This window comes from Lates calcarifer, linkage group LG16_LG22, assembly GCF_001640805.2.
Source record: "Lates calcarifer isolate ASB-BC8 linkage group LG16_LG22, TLL_Latcal_v3, whole genome shotgun sequence".
Classification (NCBI taxonomy): domain Eukaryota; kingdom Metazoa; phylum Chordata; class Actinopteri; family Centropomidae; genus Lates; species Lates calcarifer.
The window spans coordinates 2,611,494-2,627,756 of record NC_066848.1 but is presented as its reverse complement, the minus strand read 5'-3'; the positions used below and the strand labels follow the sequence as shown (position 1 = coordinate 2,627,756).

The 16,263-nt window shown below is 43.3% G+C and overlaps 1 long non-coding RNA gene across 1 annotated transcript in view; it reads right to left on the bottom strand.

The window, feature by feature from the left end:
* Positions 1-15,469, bottom strand: part of LOC108889828 (uncharacterized) — a 46,396-nt gene extending 30,927 nt beyond the window's left edge. The window contains exons 1-3 of the long non-coding RNA XR_001962060.2: positions 15,073-15,469; positions 14,081-14,273; positions 11,317-11,405 (exon numbers count right to left, since the gene is read on the bottom strand). This is a non-coding gene — a long non-coding RNA (uncharacterized LOC108889828). The remainder of the gene's footprint in view (positions 1-11,316; positions 11,406-14,080; positions 14,274-15,072) is intronic.
* Between the last annotated feature and the right edge of the window lie 794 nt (positions 15,470-16,263).

Here is a 16,263-nt window from a genome sequence, read left to right as displayed (position 1 = left end):
CTCATGGAGCCCCCTTTTCCTCTCTTCCGATACAGTGTGCCTCCATTCAAGAGAGGCGGACATAAATATTTACAGTAATTAGATACATGCATGTAAGTACAAGACTTCCATCCACAAAACTCAGAAACAACCACTATGGTTAGATCATAATGTCAGTTAGCCGGACAGTTGCTCTGGAAACAAAAAATCACAACACAAACTCAAACTCTTCTGCATTTCAAACTATAATGTATCTGTCAAACTGCATTAATTCACACTATTCACAACCTCTTTGTTTTGAGCTTTACTTGTAGCAGAGATTTAATTTTGTTCAGAAGTCAGAATAGAAGCAGGTGTAAATTCCTGGCTTCACTGGAGCCCAGCAGGTGAAGACATGCTTGTGGCTTTTGGTTTAATCAGTTATTTTTCTGGATGAATAAACCTTAGACTTGCTGGGTATGTCTCTCTCCAGGCCTAAGAGCTAAATTGCTTCATTGAACTCTTAATTGAAGGTCGACCTTTCACCTCCTACCAAGATGTTGCCTCACATGTTCGCCCGCGGCACTTGGATTCAAATTGTTCAAAGTGAGATCTGGTGGAGCATGTAGAACTAAGAGCTTTGGTTGAATAGAAGGGCTGACATGTTATGAAACAGAGAGGTGAGAGAAGAAATAACTAACCTCTGGTGTCTTACTTGATATGTTGCACCAAAAGTGTCAATGAAAACTAACTTGGCTATGAATCAATGCTACAACGCAGGGGTCCCTGTGGCTGCAGCTCAGAATCACAAAGGTTGACATGAGCGGAGGAGACAGAGGGTATGTAGTTTACCTCTTGGGGAATGTTTCTCAGAGTTTCTGAGTAGGCCAAAACACACTCAGCTGTGGTGGCTAAGCAGATGGCTGCCTAGGCCGATGCATGCCTTTGTGCCTCGAAGGATTTCCTGTTGCCAGCGCTGACAGGAAGTGATGTGGTGATGCTGCCCTGGGACAGAGTGTGGGGCCTCTGACTGATTCTTCATATTCTGTAAGAGGGATGGTCCTGAATCTCATCTGGGAGACAATCGACTTGGACTAGAGATAAACACTCTACAACAACCTGGGTGTTATTTTTGTAGTTGTCATTTCTTGTGGCTATAATAAAATTGTTCTAATAAATTGGGGAACACATCAACATTACTACAACAAACTCTTCCAGGGCAAGAAATGTGTGGTCAAATAATCAGACAGGTTGTTGTCAAGCTGGAAGAACTGAGATAAAAATATGTCACCTAGAACACAGGGTGTGGCTCATTAATGTGTTTTTAATAGGTTTTGGTCAATAAATACAGAGGAATAAGTACGTGCTAGTAGAATCACTTTCAGTGGTTTTGGTGTATTAATGGGATTTGCAATGACAAAACTATGGAAAATTGCCAGACTTATCTTTAAATAATGTTTATGTCTCCGTCTCATCTGAAGAAGCCTGTCAAATGTACTGCCAGGGCACAGAGAACTATCTGTGAGCTGATAAATCAACCTGTCTCTCTACAGACACCTATGTCATAAGTCATAAGTCATTGCAGTGAGCCTGGCTGGGCTGCTTAAAGAAGCAGCTCCTAATCAGGCTCTGTGTGCAGCCTCCCTCTCACACCTGGACCAGCTCCAGGGCCCGTGCTTTAAAGAGCTGTCAGTCAAATGCTTAAGCTCCTGTGTGCAGGCTTGGGGCACCACTTAACCCCCCTCCAACAACTGCACCTGACTGAGCTTGTGCTGGGATGTTACCTCACCTCGGGCAAAACAACACAGCACCGGCTCACTCTGTACCTGTTGGCATATGTGCCAGCCACTCTCTTATAGAGAGAGCGGGTCAGATTAGAGGGAGAACTGAGTTTGCTTTTTTTTGTCATTCTTGATGATTTGTGAGAGAAAGAGTTGGATGTTAGAGTGGGAAAGTGCCTGGACACAGCAACACCTCACGCATATCTCCCTGCACTCCCGTTGCCCTCATAGATCTTGGCAGCCGGTGGTGAAGTGAGATACCATAAGAAAATAAAACATGGGCCTCACAGTGCTGGACATGAGCCCCTCTCACACAGTCAGCACGATGAGTGCTGCCAGAGCAAACATGGTGGCTGTTATTGTAGAGGACAATTACATACAGTTAAAAGTATACTCCTCAGCCAGCGCCGGCCTGTTTTAAAACCCACTGTGAATACAAGAACAAACACTGGGAGGAGCGCTCTCTCTTGCACACACACACACAGAATACACACCAAGTGAAAGCACTCGGCCACACATACACACACGTGTATCCGTGCATTTAGCTTCAGCCAACCGTGAACTCCCAGGCATCCACTTTCACCCAGCCTGGCTATTCGTCTAGCGACCCTGCTGTCCAGCGTCCAAATGGCACAATTATCTGCAATTTATGCTCAGACAAAATGGATCACTTCCCCGGTAAATAAAATTCCCCATTAGGAAGAGCAACAAGGGGGAGACGATAAGGTTAGTAATACTTTCTCTGGTATGAGACAAGAGAGGGCACAGTGCATGCCCAGAGCCACGACGGTCTCAGAAGTAAAGCCATACAGATGAATCAAGGGTCAGGTGTTTTCGAGGAAGTTTTTACAGTTCCTTAAAAAGTAAAGGAAAATGCCTCCTGAGGATGACAAGAGGTCTTCAGTAAGAGGGAAGAAAGGCTCATTAAGAAACCCCTTGAAGTGCTTTTCCTCTAGGAGAGACACAGCCATTACACTCAGGCTAATATCTCAGCAAGAGACTTGAATGACTTTCTCTTAATGAGTGACAAGAAATTAAAAAGCTGTAGAGATCCAATGCTATGCTTGGATCCAACTGCATTTCCATTTGCTTTTCAGATCTCCATTAATCATGTTAATGAGCCTGAAGAAGTCAGTGGCAAAAACAGAGACCACTGAGGCATTGTTTTGCAAATGTCGGTGTGGGTTATAAAGAGCTTTGGCTTGTCTCCAGCTCTGCTCTAACCAGGAAACAATAACAAGTGTATCTGGTTGACTCAATCTGTATCATGTTGACATTGCAAACTGTGCTGAGGCAATTGTTTCGAAAGACTACAAGTGAATGTACAGAATATTGGATTTCTTCCCAATGTGAATGTCTTGTTAAATGATATTTATGACAAATAAAAAGTGTTCCAACTTTAAAGTTGTTTATCTAAAAGGCACGGCTAAGTTGTTCAAGCCTCCCAGATGCTTAACTGAATTCAAAGATTGCCTTGATTTACCATTCATCCTGCTCACATGCTTGTTGGGACAGGTAGGCATTGAGCTCCTGTATGCCTGGATGTATGAGTATGTACACAGACATGCATAAGGACACACACCTAAAAGGAAAATTCCATCCTTGGACTCTATTGAAGTGTTGTAAGTAATCAATCTTTTGCTTCGTGCAATGTGAGAGTGCTGCAATTTACTTCTCAAGTGTTCCCACTTTCCAGTCCCCTGCATCATCTACAGTGCTTCTGGTTGTTATTTTCAATATTTCCAAGAATGACTTTGACAAACCCACAACGCGTCTGAACAGGATAAAAAGTGTAGGCATACAGAGCAGCGGTGATAACTATGGCATAGTAACAGTGAGAGGGTAAGCTTGAAAAATGACATTTCTGCTCACAACTTTAAAACAAAGTACGGTGGCTGCATTGTATTCTGGTCTGTTTTGCCTTCTATGTTTGGAAACCTTAGTATTTCTGTTTTTTTCTCCAATGAATTTATTGTTTCGCATTTGTGCAAAAAGATGAGTCTTGAAAAAGATGCATTGCATTAGTAGATTTTTTGGCCACCTGGGGGCAGTGGAAGTGTAAACACAAAACAGACGTTCCCTGTCATCACGCTAAGCTGATATGGTGAACTTGGTAGCAAACAATTGGCTATTTACATATCAACAACTTCAGCATTCAGTTACACTCCTGTGTCCTGTGTACCTGATGAGTTTAAGTATAACATTCGTTCTCTTTTCAGCTCTGTTTTGGTCTCCATCAGCTTCTGAGGGAAATGTCAGATGATAGCCACAAACTCTGTATGTCTGATGTTTGAAGCTGGACAGGTAGGGCACAGTGGGTTTTCAGAGCCTCTTCACTAAAAGCAGCTGCTGCTGCCTTGGAAAACTTAAACAAATCCATAGGATTTGAAATTAAATAAAAGTGATGAGGATTTTTTTAACCTTTAACAGAGAACTATAAATACACACATTCATATTTCTGCCATCAATAACACTACTACACAAACGCACCTGAAAGGGAACAATCATGCCTGTACACACATACACATGGGTCCCAAGGTGACCTGTGCATGACAGATTAAGAGTATAAATGGCTGCTATGTGCAGCTCTAATGACTGATCTGTCATCAGTTTTCATTAAGTGCCCTGGGTTTACCAAGGTGAGACCGTTCTGTCTGCACAGTCTGGATCGAGACGCCGGGCTGTGGATCGCGGACAAGAACAGAGAGAAACTTGGAACAGCTGAGTGACCTGAACTTCCAGTAAAATATTGGAGCAGGAAAGAAACTGGTGTTGCGTGTTTGGCATGTGCATACAGAGCCTGTGACTCGGGTCGCTGGCCCTGTGTCCTTAAAGGCAAATTCCAGCAAAGTCATCATTTGGAAGAAAAATAACATGCTTCATGAATTCCGGAGTAGTCTACAAGATGTGTTGCTTGGGCGATCGTATGCTTGTCCAATCTGCAGGAAATAATCGCAGATATGAACCAAGTCTGTGCATACCAAACCATAACAAATTGAAAATGAAGAAACAGATTTATTTTCCCAAATGAGCCACTTATTTTTGAAGTCCAAATTAGAAACTGTCTTTCTGCCTGCGGGACGTCAGCAGGGATGGTGCAGAGCCAGAGCCGGGGCCCGGGACAGGAACCAGAGCCTCCAGTTTGTCACCTCAGACAGAACACACAGCAACATGAAGAGATCTTTCTCTAAAGCACAGGAACACTGCTGACAGTGTTTAGACAACTGCTTAAGTCTCTGTTTCCCGCTATAACTCAACTCGCCTCCTCTATCCTGCACCTCCAGCAGCACGGAAGGAAGATGCTGAGATGAGTGTCACAGGCAGACAGACGAAGCAGTAAATAAAGAAAGTAAACACAGATTTTATCCTGACGCTAGATGGTGCTGAACTCTCCAATAAAACTGTACATAAGTGTCAGGAAAAAATGTCGTTTGTAAATATAATCTGAGCTGAGGAAAGTTTCCTATCACTTCCTGTGCTTTTAAAAGAGAAAACTCTGCAACATGTCAAGGACATCTACAGATTATCTCATCTGAACAGAAGCAGGGATGTGTTTTTCCCACAGCAGGCCGAGATAACATTGGTTTCGATGAGATTAACAGAGATTTGAGGAGAGCCATTTCCTTTTTAATTAAACATTAATATCACAGGCAAATATTCAACACATATGATTGATCTAGTTTATCAGAGTCAAACAAACAGCACAGATAGCCATCTGGAACAGAGACTTTCTCAAAATGCCCTTTCATAACTGTACTTATAAATAGCTTTGAATCAAATCCCTGAAAGAGCCAAAAAAAAAAAAAGGAAGAAAAAACAACGAGAGAGTTAACATGCTCCAAGTTCCAAGAATAGGCTGTACCACAAGGTCCGGGATTGGATTTTGTGATAAGCCAGCCATATGAGCTGCATTCTCTATCTTCTCTGACCTGGCTGCATGTGAGCCACAATAACAAAGGCGCTCAGACGTGGGCCCCAGGGTCCGTTTACTCAGTGGCGTAATGTTTGTGCTCTCATGGCCCTAACAGCAGCCGAGTGCAACCCTTATCAGGGGCCCCAGCCTAGCCTGCCACGGCCCTCTGTAAGGCTGTGGCTACACCGCGCTGTGTATTCTACCACTGCAAACAACCCTCACACAAAGGAGGGAGAAAAAGAGCAAAGGGTGAGGAGGTAAAGAGAGGGATGGAAAACAGAGAGATCTGATGCCTGGGGTCTTGGTTGCTTTCCATAAAGGGGCCTCCATCCCTGCTCCTCTGGAGGGAAAGGGGAGAGGAGGGTGGAGGGTCGGAGTGCATTCCTCTCTCCTCATGCCCTGGAGGGGTGTCGGCTTTGGCTGAAGAACGAGGAATGAAGGCAGGCCTAAGCCCCTGCAGACACGCAGGCCTCGGCTGGCTAATGCTCTGTTGGCCTAACAGCAAGCAGGACTGAGGGGCCTCGGGGTCCATCACTTTGCCCCAGCCCAAAGATCTGACCGACCAGAAGGGCCCTCTGATCCATCTCTCTCATTCAACATGGATGTACTGTGCAGAACCAGTCTGGATTGTGAGAATAAAAGCATTATTGTAAGAAAAGCAAGAAAACAACAAGGGGAAAGTGCTGATAGAAAACATGTCCTGCTGCGAACTGAGCTGAACTCATCTCAGTTGTTTGGTGAGTCACTGTGCCAGTCCAGCCAGGGGAGAAAAGGACTGTTCCATATTTTCCATCCTCGTCGCTGCTTTTTGGGCTTTTCTCCTTAACTGGCATGCAGGCAGGCAGCAGGCTGGCATGGCCGCTGTAATTTCCAGCTCTGTCCTTTCTCAAAAACGCCTCAGAGAATAGTGCTTAATGTCACTCTTGAGCCAATTCAGTCTAATTGGAAATATCACATCTATAAATACCTTCCAACCACAGAAGAAAGAAAAAAAAAGAATGGTTTTCTAGAAAATAATCTCATCAGACATGAAGAGAAATCAGTCATTTTGAAGTGATGATGATGCCACTTTGAAAAGGAACAACTTCCACATCCAAAATGAAATCAAAATTTCCTCTGTAGGATTAGCTCCAGCTATGTGATGCCAGTGACTGATGCGGAAATCTTCCCAAAACCCACCGAAAAACCTGTTCCAGCTTAGTAGAAACCATCCCACACTGTGACCAAAAGAGGCCTTCCTTCCATCAAGCAGCCAACCCACCAAGCCACAGCTCTCCTTTCCCCTCATGTTCTCTCTGGTTTACCCTAAAAACCAACAGCGAAATAGGATGCAGGCCTGCAGACTGTTTTGAATTGCACCCATAAAAAGGACAGGCGGAGAGACGGAGGACTCTTTTTGGTCCCCAAAAGTAGAGGAATGTTAAGCATATCCCTAAGATGATTAGGGGTCTCCTTGGTATAGCACACAGCTTTTCCTCGATGTGCCAAAGGACCCGTGTAGATCAAAGCCGCCTCGGACTTCCTCGTCATTAGCCATGGCTTATCCCCAAATGCTTTCACCCTCTGATACTGACCCCCCTCATTATCCCAGCACACCCATCACTTCTTCTGGCTTTGGAAACAGAGTGCAGGGCTCTGGCACAGGATGTGATCCCCCTCTCAAAGACCCCCTTCCTCTCTTATTGAAGAAGTTACGCTCACTCAGTAAAATTCAGATGTAAACAGCACAGGGCGCAGAGCCGTGCACATGCATCAGTATCTGAGTGAAGTGAAACGCACACAACACATTCAGTGTTTTACTTCTGTGTGCTTTGTTTCCACACATTTTACGAGCAGTATTTATTTATTTTCCAGAAATCAATCATTCATACATGCAGCATTAAAATGACTAATAGCAAACACACTGATTTATGGAAAGATGTTATGTGCTTAAGCAAACAGAAAAGTAAACCCTAAAAGGGTAACTAGTGAAAAATTGTTTGTTTTGATATTACTGCTTATTCTTTTTCCTATTTCTCTTCCTTTGTTTACAATTCTTAATGTGAATTTGTTAACATTCCTCCATTGGTCCTTCGTCATCAGGAAGCTATTAGTGTCAGGGTTTGCTTGCCAAGAAGGTTATAGGCATATTTATACATTTATGGCTCCTAATCAAAACAAAGACTGGCCACCTGAGCCAAACACTTACAGTATATATTGTTTGTGAAATAGAAATACTTGCACAGAGGCTGAGCAGGTAGAAGGGATTTGTAATTAGTATTCAGAGCAGTCACAGGAAAGACTACTATAGAACTACTATTACTACACTAGCTGCCAGTTTGTGATCCATAAAAAAATGAAGCAGTAATAGATTGCACTGGACTCAGTTCAACCCGCCAACATCCGCCTAACCAGCCCCCATCACTAAAGTCAATACAGCTCGATGAGGCGTGAACGAAGCGGGTTAAAAGAGCCTTTTTTCCAACATTTATGAATACATTCCTCCATACTGTAGATTATCCAGCTAGAACACGGGAACAAGCCTGTCACACAGAGATGGAGTTTTTACTCACAGTATAAAAGCATATAGTGCAGAGCAATCCAAGCGTTCAGTGTGTTTGCTCAGGGTGTGTGAGGCCCGGCATAGCGGAGCTGGCTTGGGGTTACTGGGAAGGCCACCTGAGCATGAGAGAGCTTGCACACCTGTTCTCTGTTTGGTCAACAGCGCAATCGTAGCCCGGTCACACAGCACAATGCTATCGCTGCCGATCTGGGGAGCAATCCAGCGCTTATCTCTTATTGGCTCTGATTGCAGCCATTCAGGCCAATTAGGAGCTCTCCCTCCTGTTCAGTGAGTTCCTGCCCTCCAGCAGCGTGGCCCCGCCACACGGCTGCTGCAGTTCCTGGACCGGGCCAAGCCAGCCGGGGCACAGAGGGAATTAAGATTTAAGCAAACATCACGGGACGTCAATTCACACATATGGATGTGTTTGTAGAAAGGAAAATGAAGGTGGAGCAGTGGCTGATGCGACAGTGCAAACCTTGTCACACCAATTTAGTTAAACTGTTTTCACAAAAATAAAGTTCCTGCTGAGTGGTTTGCACTTTTTCATGGATGGCTGGTTTCAGTTAACTGTCAGGCTCTGTAGCAAAAAGGGGATTCTGGCTCTTGTTTAGACTGAACTTGCAACCTTTCAGTCACAAAATTGTCCAGCAGGCCACCCTGTCTCGACAACATTATACCGTCTGTGAAATCTGTGTTCTGCCCACGCAGCACCAGTCACACAATTATTAAATTAAGCCCTCTCACTGCCCTGGAGAGGATCAGTCCTGCTAAATGAGGTTGTGCCAGTGAGAGAAGACGGGGTGCTGGACTCTACAAGAGCTCCAAGTTGCCAAAACTTGCCCCGCCAAAGCCCTCCAGTGTGGACGAAGAAAGCAGAATCTGGCACTGACCCTGAGTTCACACCACTGCCCACTTCTCAGGAACCAGAGAGAAGGGAGGGGAGAGAGAGGACTTTGAACACACCTCAGAATACACGCATACACACTTGCTATTTCCCTTGGACAGACTCACCAGTGTACGTCATCGGCCTGGCCACGTCTGACCATTGCCGTGGTGACAATTCACAGCCCAGCCATTAACACCGCTGGAGCACTGGAAACCTTGACACAAACCTGGCAACATGCGCACATTGTCCATATCTGAAAATCCCAAATTAGACGTCGAGAACAGAATTGATCTTTTCATGCCTGAGAGCTGAGAATGTGCCAGTGTGTGACGGCAGCATCATGCCTGCTCACTGCGTGCATATGTGTGTGTGTGTGTGTGTGTGGGAGAATATATGTGTTTGCAGGTGAGAAAGTGTGAATCAGACCAGTGTCTGAAAATAGCCAAGCTGGCATGATTCGTGGAATCAGGTTAATGATTATTTTTTGTCAAATAGCTCTGTGTAAACTTTGACACTCGCTGTACTCTGCTGATACATCCAATACACCAGTTCACCAAACCAACACACCAATTTCCTATTAAATACTATGAAAAATGTATAAAATTTAAGACACATAAGATAATGTGGCAGTAAAATATCAGCCACAGAATAAGAATGGAAGGTGCACACAGCACCTACACACAAGATGGAGATGTAGCCCCACTTGTATCACAGAGGTGTTGATGAACAGGAAGAAGATTCGTCTCACTTCTGCCTGGCAGAGCTGTGCAGTATCATTCCTTGACAGCTCAGAGTGCTGACGGAGAGCTCTGGAAAAACAAGACGCTGGCCAGAGTCAGAGAGGACACTGGATATGAAGAGGGGATTTAGAGAGAAAAGAGACAGAACTCAATCTAACCCCTAATGATGAGTGTGTGTGCAAAGTGTATGGATATTGGAGAACATCCACAGCAGAACAAAGCTTTCAGCTCAATGGACAGAAATCCTGCTTAATGCTGGGTGTTTTCAGAGCATTTGTGTCGTATCAGTTTCAACATGCACCAGCCTTAAAACTATGCTGTTCCTGGGCATGATTCTTTTTAATATACACTCCAGGAGGTGATGAACCTGGCACGGCTTCAACACTGGAGGCAGGGGGAAACAGCTAGCCTAACCCTGTTCAGAGTTCCTTCTTTACAGAAGAACTGCCTGGATGGATAAATTGTTGTCAAGTTTCAGCACGTAGCTTCCTCCCCCCAAAACACCATCTACCTTTTTTTTTTTTTTTGCTTTTTGTTTTTGAATGAAACAAAAAATATACAACATACAAGCTTTATCTGTTAGCAGGTACATTTTGTGCTGTGTAAAGTGATAAATGATTGGTGACACTTGATTGTACTGGAGACAATGTCAGTTTGTGTCAGCAGTTTGTTACAACTGAAGCTAACACTGTCTTTTTAACCAGTAACAACTGGTTGACTTTATCAGCACACCTGCTTGTAATAAGGCACCAATTAAAAGTCCCATTAGCACCTCTGAGTACGCCAATTAACAGGTCATTAAATTCTGAGATATATGACTGTTGGGCCACTCTGTGACACTCTGTTGTCGTCATGGTGGCAAACGTCAGCTCACCACAGAGAAAAAAGTTTTCATCACTATGAGGAATCAGATCAGGACACCACCTAACAACAAGTGCCTTTTGCACCTCAGTTTACAGGAATGTGAGAAGAGCAACTGAAAGGGATACTGCCAGCAACAATAAGAGAAATATACACTAATTTGTCTGCTGCTGCAGTAAAAGTGATCATTTCCAAGTGAATCTAAGATGATTAAAAAATAATAATAATTAAGTCCCAAGCATTTCTGACTTTCCCCCCCCTTTATATTCGGTTATTTTCAGCAGCCATGTTGTTTGAAATTTCAACAAAAATGTGACAACATTCAGTGTTCAAAACATTTGACTTACATGGATGTATATCTAGGTCAATTTCAGCCATGATACTGAACCTATCAGTGAAACAACTGAATGACAGGGAAGAGAAGTCCGTATCAATGAGATACATATGACTAACAGAGTGCTATGATCTATACAGTCATAGATCTACTCCTCTACTCATGGAAATTATTCTTGGATTGCCTTGAGAGGCCGCCAAGCCACGCCGCAGTCACTGAAAATCAAACATGCAGGGCATGGTACATATGAAAGTCTTTACGAGACCCTATAGTGTGCCTCATTCTTTGTATCACTCACCCCTTCCCTTCCTTCTCCCTGTCTTGTCATCCTCGGGGCTGTGTAAGCTCTGTGGTTTTGGCAAGCTGGTGCAGAGATCCCAGTAGTTCCTGTTGTGGGGAGAGCAACTATTACAACCCCACACTGCTACAGTTCACAGAACAATTATCATAATTATCATTTCACCAAATAGAGCTATGATATCCAGTGATGCAGCTGCCATGGGTTTTGAATGTCAGCTTGATTTGCCTGATATGTTTCTATTTGGCAGTCTGTCTTTAATTTACTCTCTTTTGTGTATCAAGTTGTGGGAAGCAGTGACATGACCACTCACAGAAAGAATACAGTGTCATTAGATGAGTGGCCACTGTGAGAAAATTTACGAACCAACCATTTTCTAAACTGATATACAGAAAACATTATGAGAAAACATCAAATAAAAACTAGTGCATTTGAGCTGAGTCTTTTATTTCTTATTCCTTTCACTCTGCACATCTGGCAGCGCACAAACTGAACAACGTCAGTCCATGCAAAGAGAAAAATAAAGAACAGGAGAGTAACGAGCACGAGAAGAGAGCAGGAAGAGATGAGGCGTCCACTAGTCTCCAAAGCAGAGGAAAGACGAGGAAAAAGTGAAGTCAATGATAGTTTGGCCAAGACAATGCTCACATCCATCCTCCATCTCCATTCAGCTCCTCTTTTCTCCCAGCCACAGTGGCTGTTAGAGATGACTGTGACTTGTGGAGTGGTGAGCATTAGACACCAGCATGTCTGCCATCGAGTCAATATGCCGCCAGGGGTGAAAGGTCACATCTGAGAATGGGGATGGGAAACTGCTACAGCAAAAGGAGGGGGGACCAACACAGGATGGTTAGGCATTCACTGGCATAATGAAATAAGAGGCAGTGGTTAGAGAGAGATTGTCAGTAGAGGTTTAGACTTTGTGTATATTCATATTTCCTCTATGGTTTTTGGCCTGAAATCGGAGCCAAATCACACTTAATCTTCTGGAGGGACCAGTCTTCTTGTTTAGATACAAAGTCAGAAGCCACAGATTCACATTTTACGGGATTTCTCTAAGATTAGTTCAAAATGAGTGACACCACTCTAAGTCATGGAGTACAACATAGGAGTCGCATTTGAGGTCAGATTAAGATGGTAAACAAACACAGAGACGAAAAAAAATCTGTACATATGATGCCTAAACCAACTACAGACAACAATCAGTTGGATTTGTCTGGGGGTCAGGCTGACAAACCTACACCAGGGTATGCTCATTTATTTTGCTATGCAGTTCCTCCAGCAAACTGATCACTAATACTTTGTCTGTGTTGTGTTAACTTTACGGTCACAGCATCAGTTAATAGATCATTTTTGAGATATATTTGTTGACAATATATCTCTAAAATATGAAGTTCATGATTTAGATATCATATTCTTTTTTTTTTTTACATTTACATTCCTCTGAGCTTAATGCAGCACAATGGCTTTGGCCTAAACCTCTGTAGGAAAGTAAACAGTACAGAGGAATACCACAGTCAAGATTTACAGGCGCGCACACCCACGCACACTTGTTATTTAACATTAACACAAAATTAACGTCACGCTCGCTACCCTCTCCCATTCCAAACTCTTCCACTCACTCACACTACATTTAACAGTGCACTCTTGCATACTTGTGGCAGCTGTAAGTCCCAGTGAAGCTACATTTCCTTCATTAAGATATATTTCACTTGCACAGAGTCTTGGGTGCAGCCTGTTTCAATAAGACCCCAACAGACTCAACCTGGCTCATTTATCACCATTAAGGAAGTGAGAGGAGCCCCGGACAGGTGCTGAAACCTGCTTGTGGAAAGTTCCCTGGATTTTGACACAAAACACCATTGCTATCAATGTTTTTTTGCGTTGTGACTGAAGTATTTACGATGCTCAAAGAACTAATAACACAGTGGACAGCAGCACCACAGAGGAGGACTACCATTTTCTTCCTCAGCCTGCTCCATTTTGTAACCCAACTGTACTTGTACCCCAAACATTAGACCAGTGGAAAATATTTTAATAGCAGCTTAAAGTATCCTGCAGAACTCTGTTTTAATTACACCGCTGAATTAAATTCCGCAAATCTAATACCTCAAACATTATGAAGTATGTGTAAACATTATTTGACTGAGGTCTTTACTCGACTTAAGAGTTGTTACCTGATCCTTCCTTCAAATGTTTCAAAAGCAACAAGCAACCTGGTTTCCATTTAACCACTTAATTTAACTACTTAATGGTTCCTGAATGCCTTAATCACCGCAGCTCGAGATACGTTTCTCAGTTGCTCCCCAACAAAACAAACCTCTGACTGACATTTGTTGTCAGGCGTTTAACTTAAATCCAACTGCAGAATAATCGGCTCTGGCTTTTCAAGTCTGGACGATTGACAGGATTCAGAGGTGTGGTGCAGTTCAAGGAGGAGCAGCCTGAAACATCTAATGTGAAGAGCTCATGTCATGACTTGTGTCTCGTCTTAATGCTCATTATTCAAGCTTAGAAAAGTAATTTCACTGTTTGCTCTGTTTTCTTCTCGTTGAGTAGACACGCTGAGAAGTCTAAACTTGCTGTAATACCCTTGGCAGACAGAGTGTGTGTGTATTTGTAGATATATGTATGTGCATGTCAGTGTATTGTGTGTGTGTCTGAGGCAGGGCCTCTGGGTTACCTCCTGGGCTGAATGTGAGGAATCCACCCCTGCTTTCTCTGTAAACGTGCACCCAATGCCCTTCTTCATGGCAAATCTCACCTGGTCCAGGTGTGCTCCCCCCGCTCCCTGGGGGCCTTCAGTGAACCTGTGAAGAAAAGCCCTGGGCCTGCTTGGGTCGCCAAGCCAGTCCTCGTTTATAGCTCATCTTGTGGGCCTCTCTCCTCCTCCTGTCCAAGCAGCCATGTAATGAAGTCCTAATGAGCCTGTCACTCCAACTGTCACTTGTTCTCACCTGAGAGACACAGCAATAAACAGTGGAAAACAGGGCAAAGAGGTGAGACGGGCTGCACGGATCAGGAAATTAAAGAAAGAGAGACTCATCAGGGAAATGTAAAGATTAAAACTGAAGAACGAGCCAAGTCAGTTAGAGCTTAAATTTGTGGTATTACAGAATATAAAGGAATATTACAAATGGAGGACTTTACAGCAATATTTTTCCACACTCTTTAGAAGGTGAGTTTCTGTACAACTATCATCCAACTCCCTAACTTGGTGATCGGGGGCAGTAAGTCCTCAATCCTGTCTGTGCTGTGCTATGAACAGAACAGACACACACACTGAGCTGGTGTTAACTTCACAGCAGGAGAATTTATTTTTACTCAAACATTTTTCTGTAAAAGATATCTGCTGTAAAATAATGGACAAAGCTTCAGTCCAGTTTTATATAACAGCTATTTACCAGCACTGAAACACAACTGTAACAATTTCTGCTCGTATCCATTTACTTTACAATAGTATAACTCGTTTAGGCTACCTTCAGGTTTTGCCAATAAACCACACAAATATGTCCATTTGGCTTCATTTAACAGCCAGGAAATAACTTCTTATTTGTTTTTTTTCTGTTGTTTTGGGTTAGCTCTCCGGCCGCACTGCTACACACTTAGCAAGTTAGCACTAGCAAGTCGCTAACTCTGTTCGCAGAAAATTCTCCAACAAATCATTTCCTTGACGAACGTGTGCAAACGAACTCATGCTACATTTCAGCTCTTAAAGTACAACATGTGCACTCACTTTAGGCCGTATTTACTGACCTGGGACATGACTAGAGGAGCAGATGCTAACTTCGCGGCAGATTAATTCTTCCGGGACGCGTGCCGGAATTCTGTTCCGCACCACGCAAGCGTAATGCGCCATCTAGCGGCCTGGACATGAGACAGCAGTGCAGCGGCTTCAGTGCACTGAAGTAACATGATCAAATGAAAACCAATGAAAAACAATAATGATAAAAATAATAACGGGTGTCTGATTTGATTCCACCAGTTTTATTTATTCCTCCTCTTATTTATTTTAGGTTATTTGTCTTTAACGCTCATATAACGGTAGAAGAAGTACCCAGATTCTAATAGCCAGTAAAAGTCCTACATTTAAAATCCCATTGGTTGGTCAAGAACTCATTTTAATTGCTTTATATAGCACCTGAAATGCCAAACACAATCCAGAAAGGTTGGAACTACTTGTTTAATGTTTAACAGTTCTTCACTGCACCTGTCAAATAAACGTGGAGTAAAAAGTACAATATTTCTCTCTGAGCTGTAGTGGAGTGGAAGTATAAAATAGAATAAAATGGAAGTAGTCAAGTACAGTAAAAGTACCACAAAAGTGCACATAGATACTTGAGTAAATGTGCGTAGTTACACTCCACCAGTGCTTATGAAGACAGAATGAGGTCTGTGGCTTGTATGAGCTACATCTCTACCACAGCGTGGAGCCATTGAGGCATTTCCCCTGCAGCGGTGAGAGAAAATGTTTTTAATACAGTGTAGGGAAGGGGAGGATTTAGGGAGAAAGAGAGAGGAGGGGGAACAGTGTACAGTCGTCTGGCAGAGCTGGAGATTGCCTGATTAAAAGCATGTGCTGACCCCCGATTCTCGAGCTATGACAGACAGACCGCAGCAGATACACAGACAGGAACAAAGAAGTCAAGACCTCCACACATGAACACATACAGGCTATAGATGCACATGTATGCACACACTCACAGACAAACATTTGGAAATGATACAGGTGGTGTTGGGGGAAGTTCATGAGTGAGGTATTAAACATTTGGTTCTTTACCTCCATAATGTTACATCTGTTCACACCAAACCAACAATTTGGAATAACAAGGTATGAAATGCAGCTAAATGACTGTAAAAAGTTCCACACAGACGCACAGTGATTACACACAGGTTTTCAGAGAGGATCATGTCCTCCGGTTTGGAAGGTTAGTTAATGACAACAAA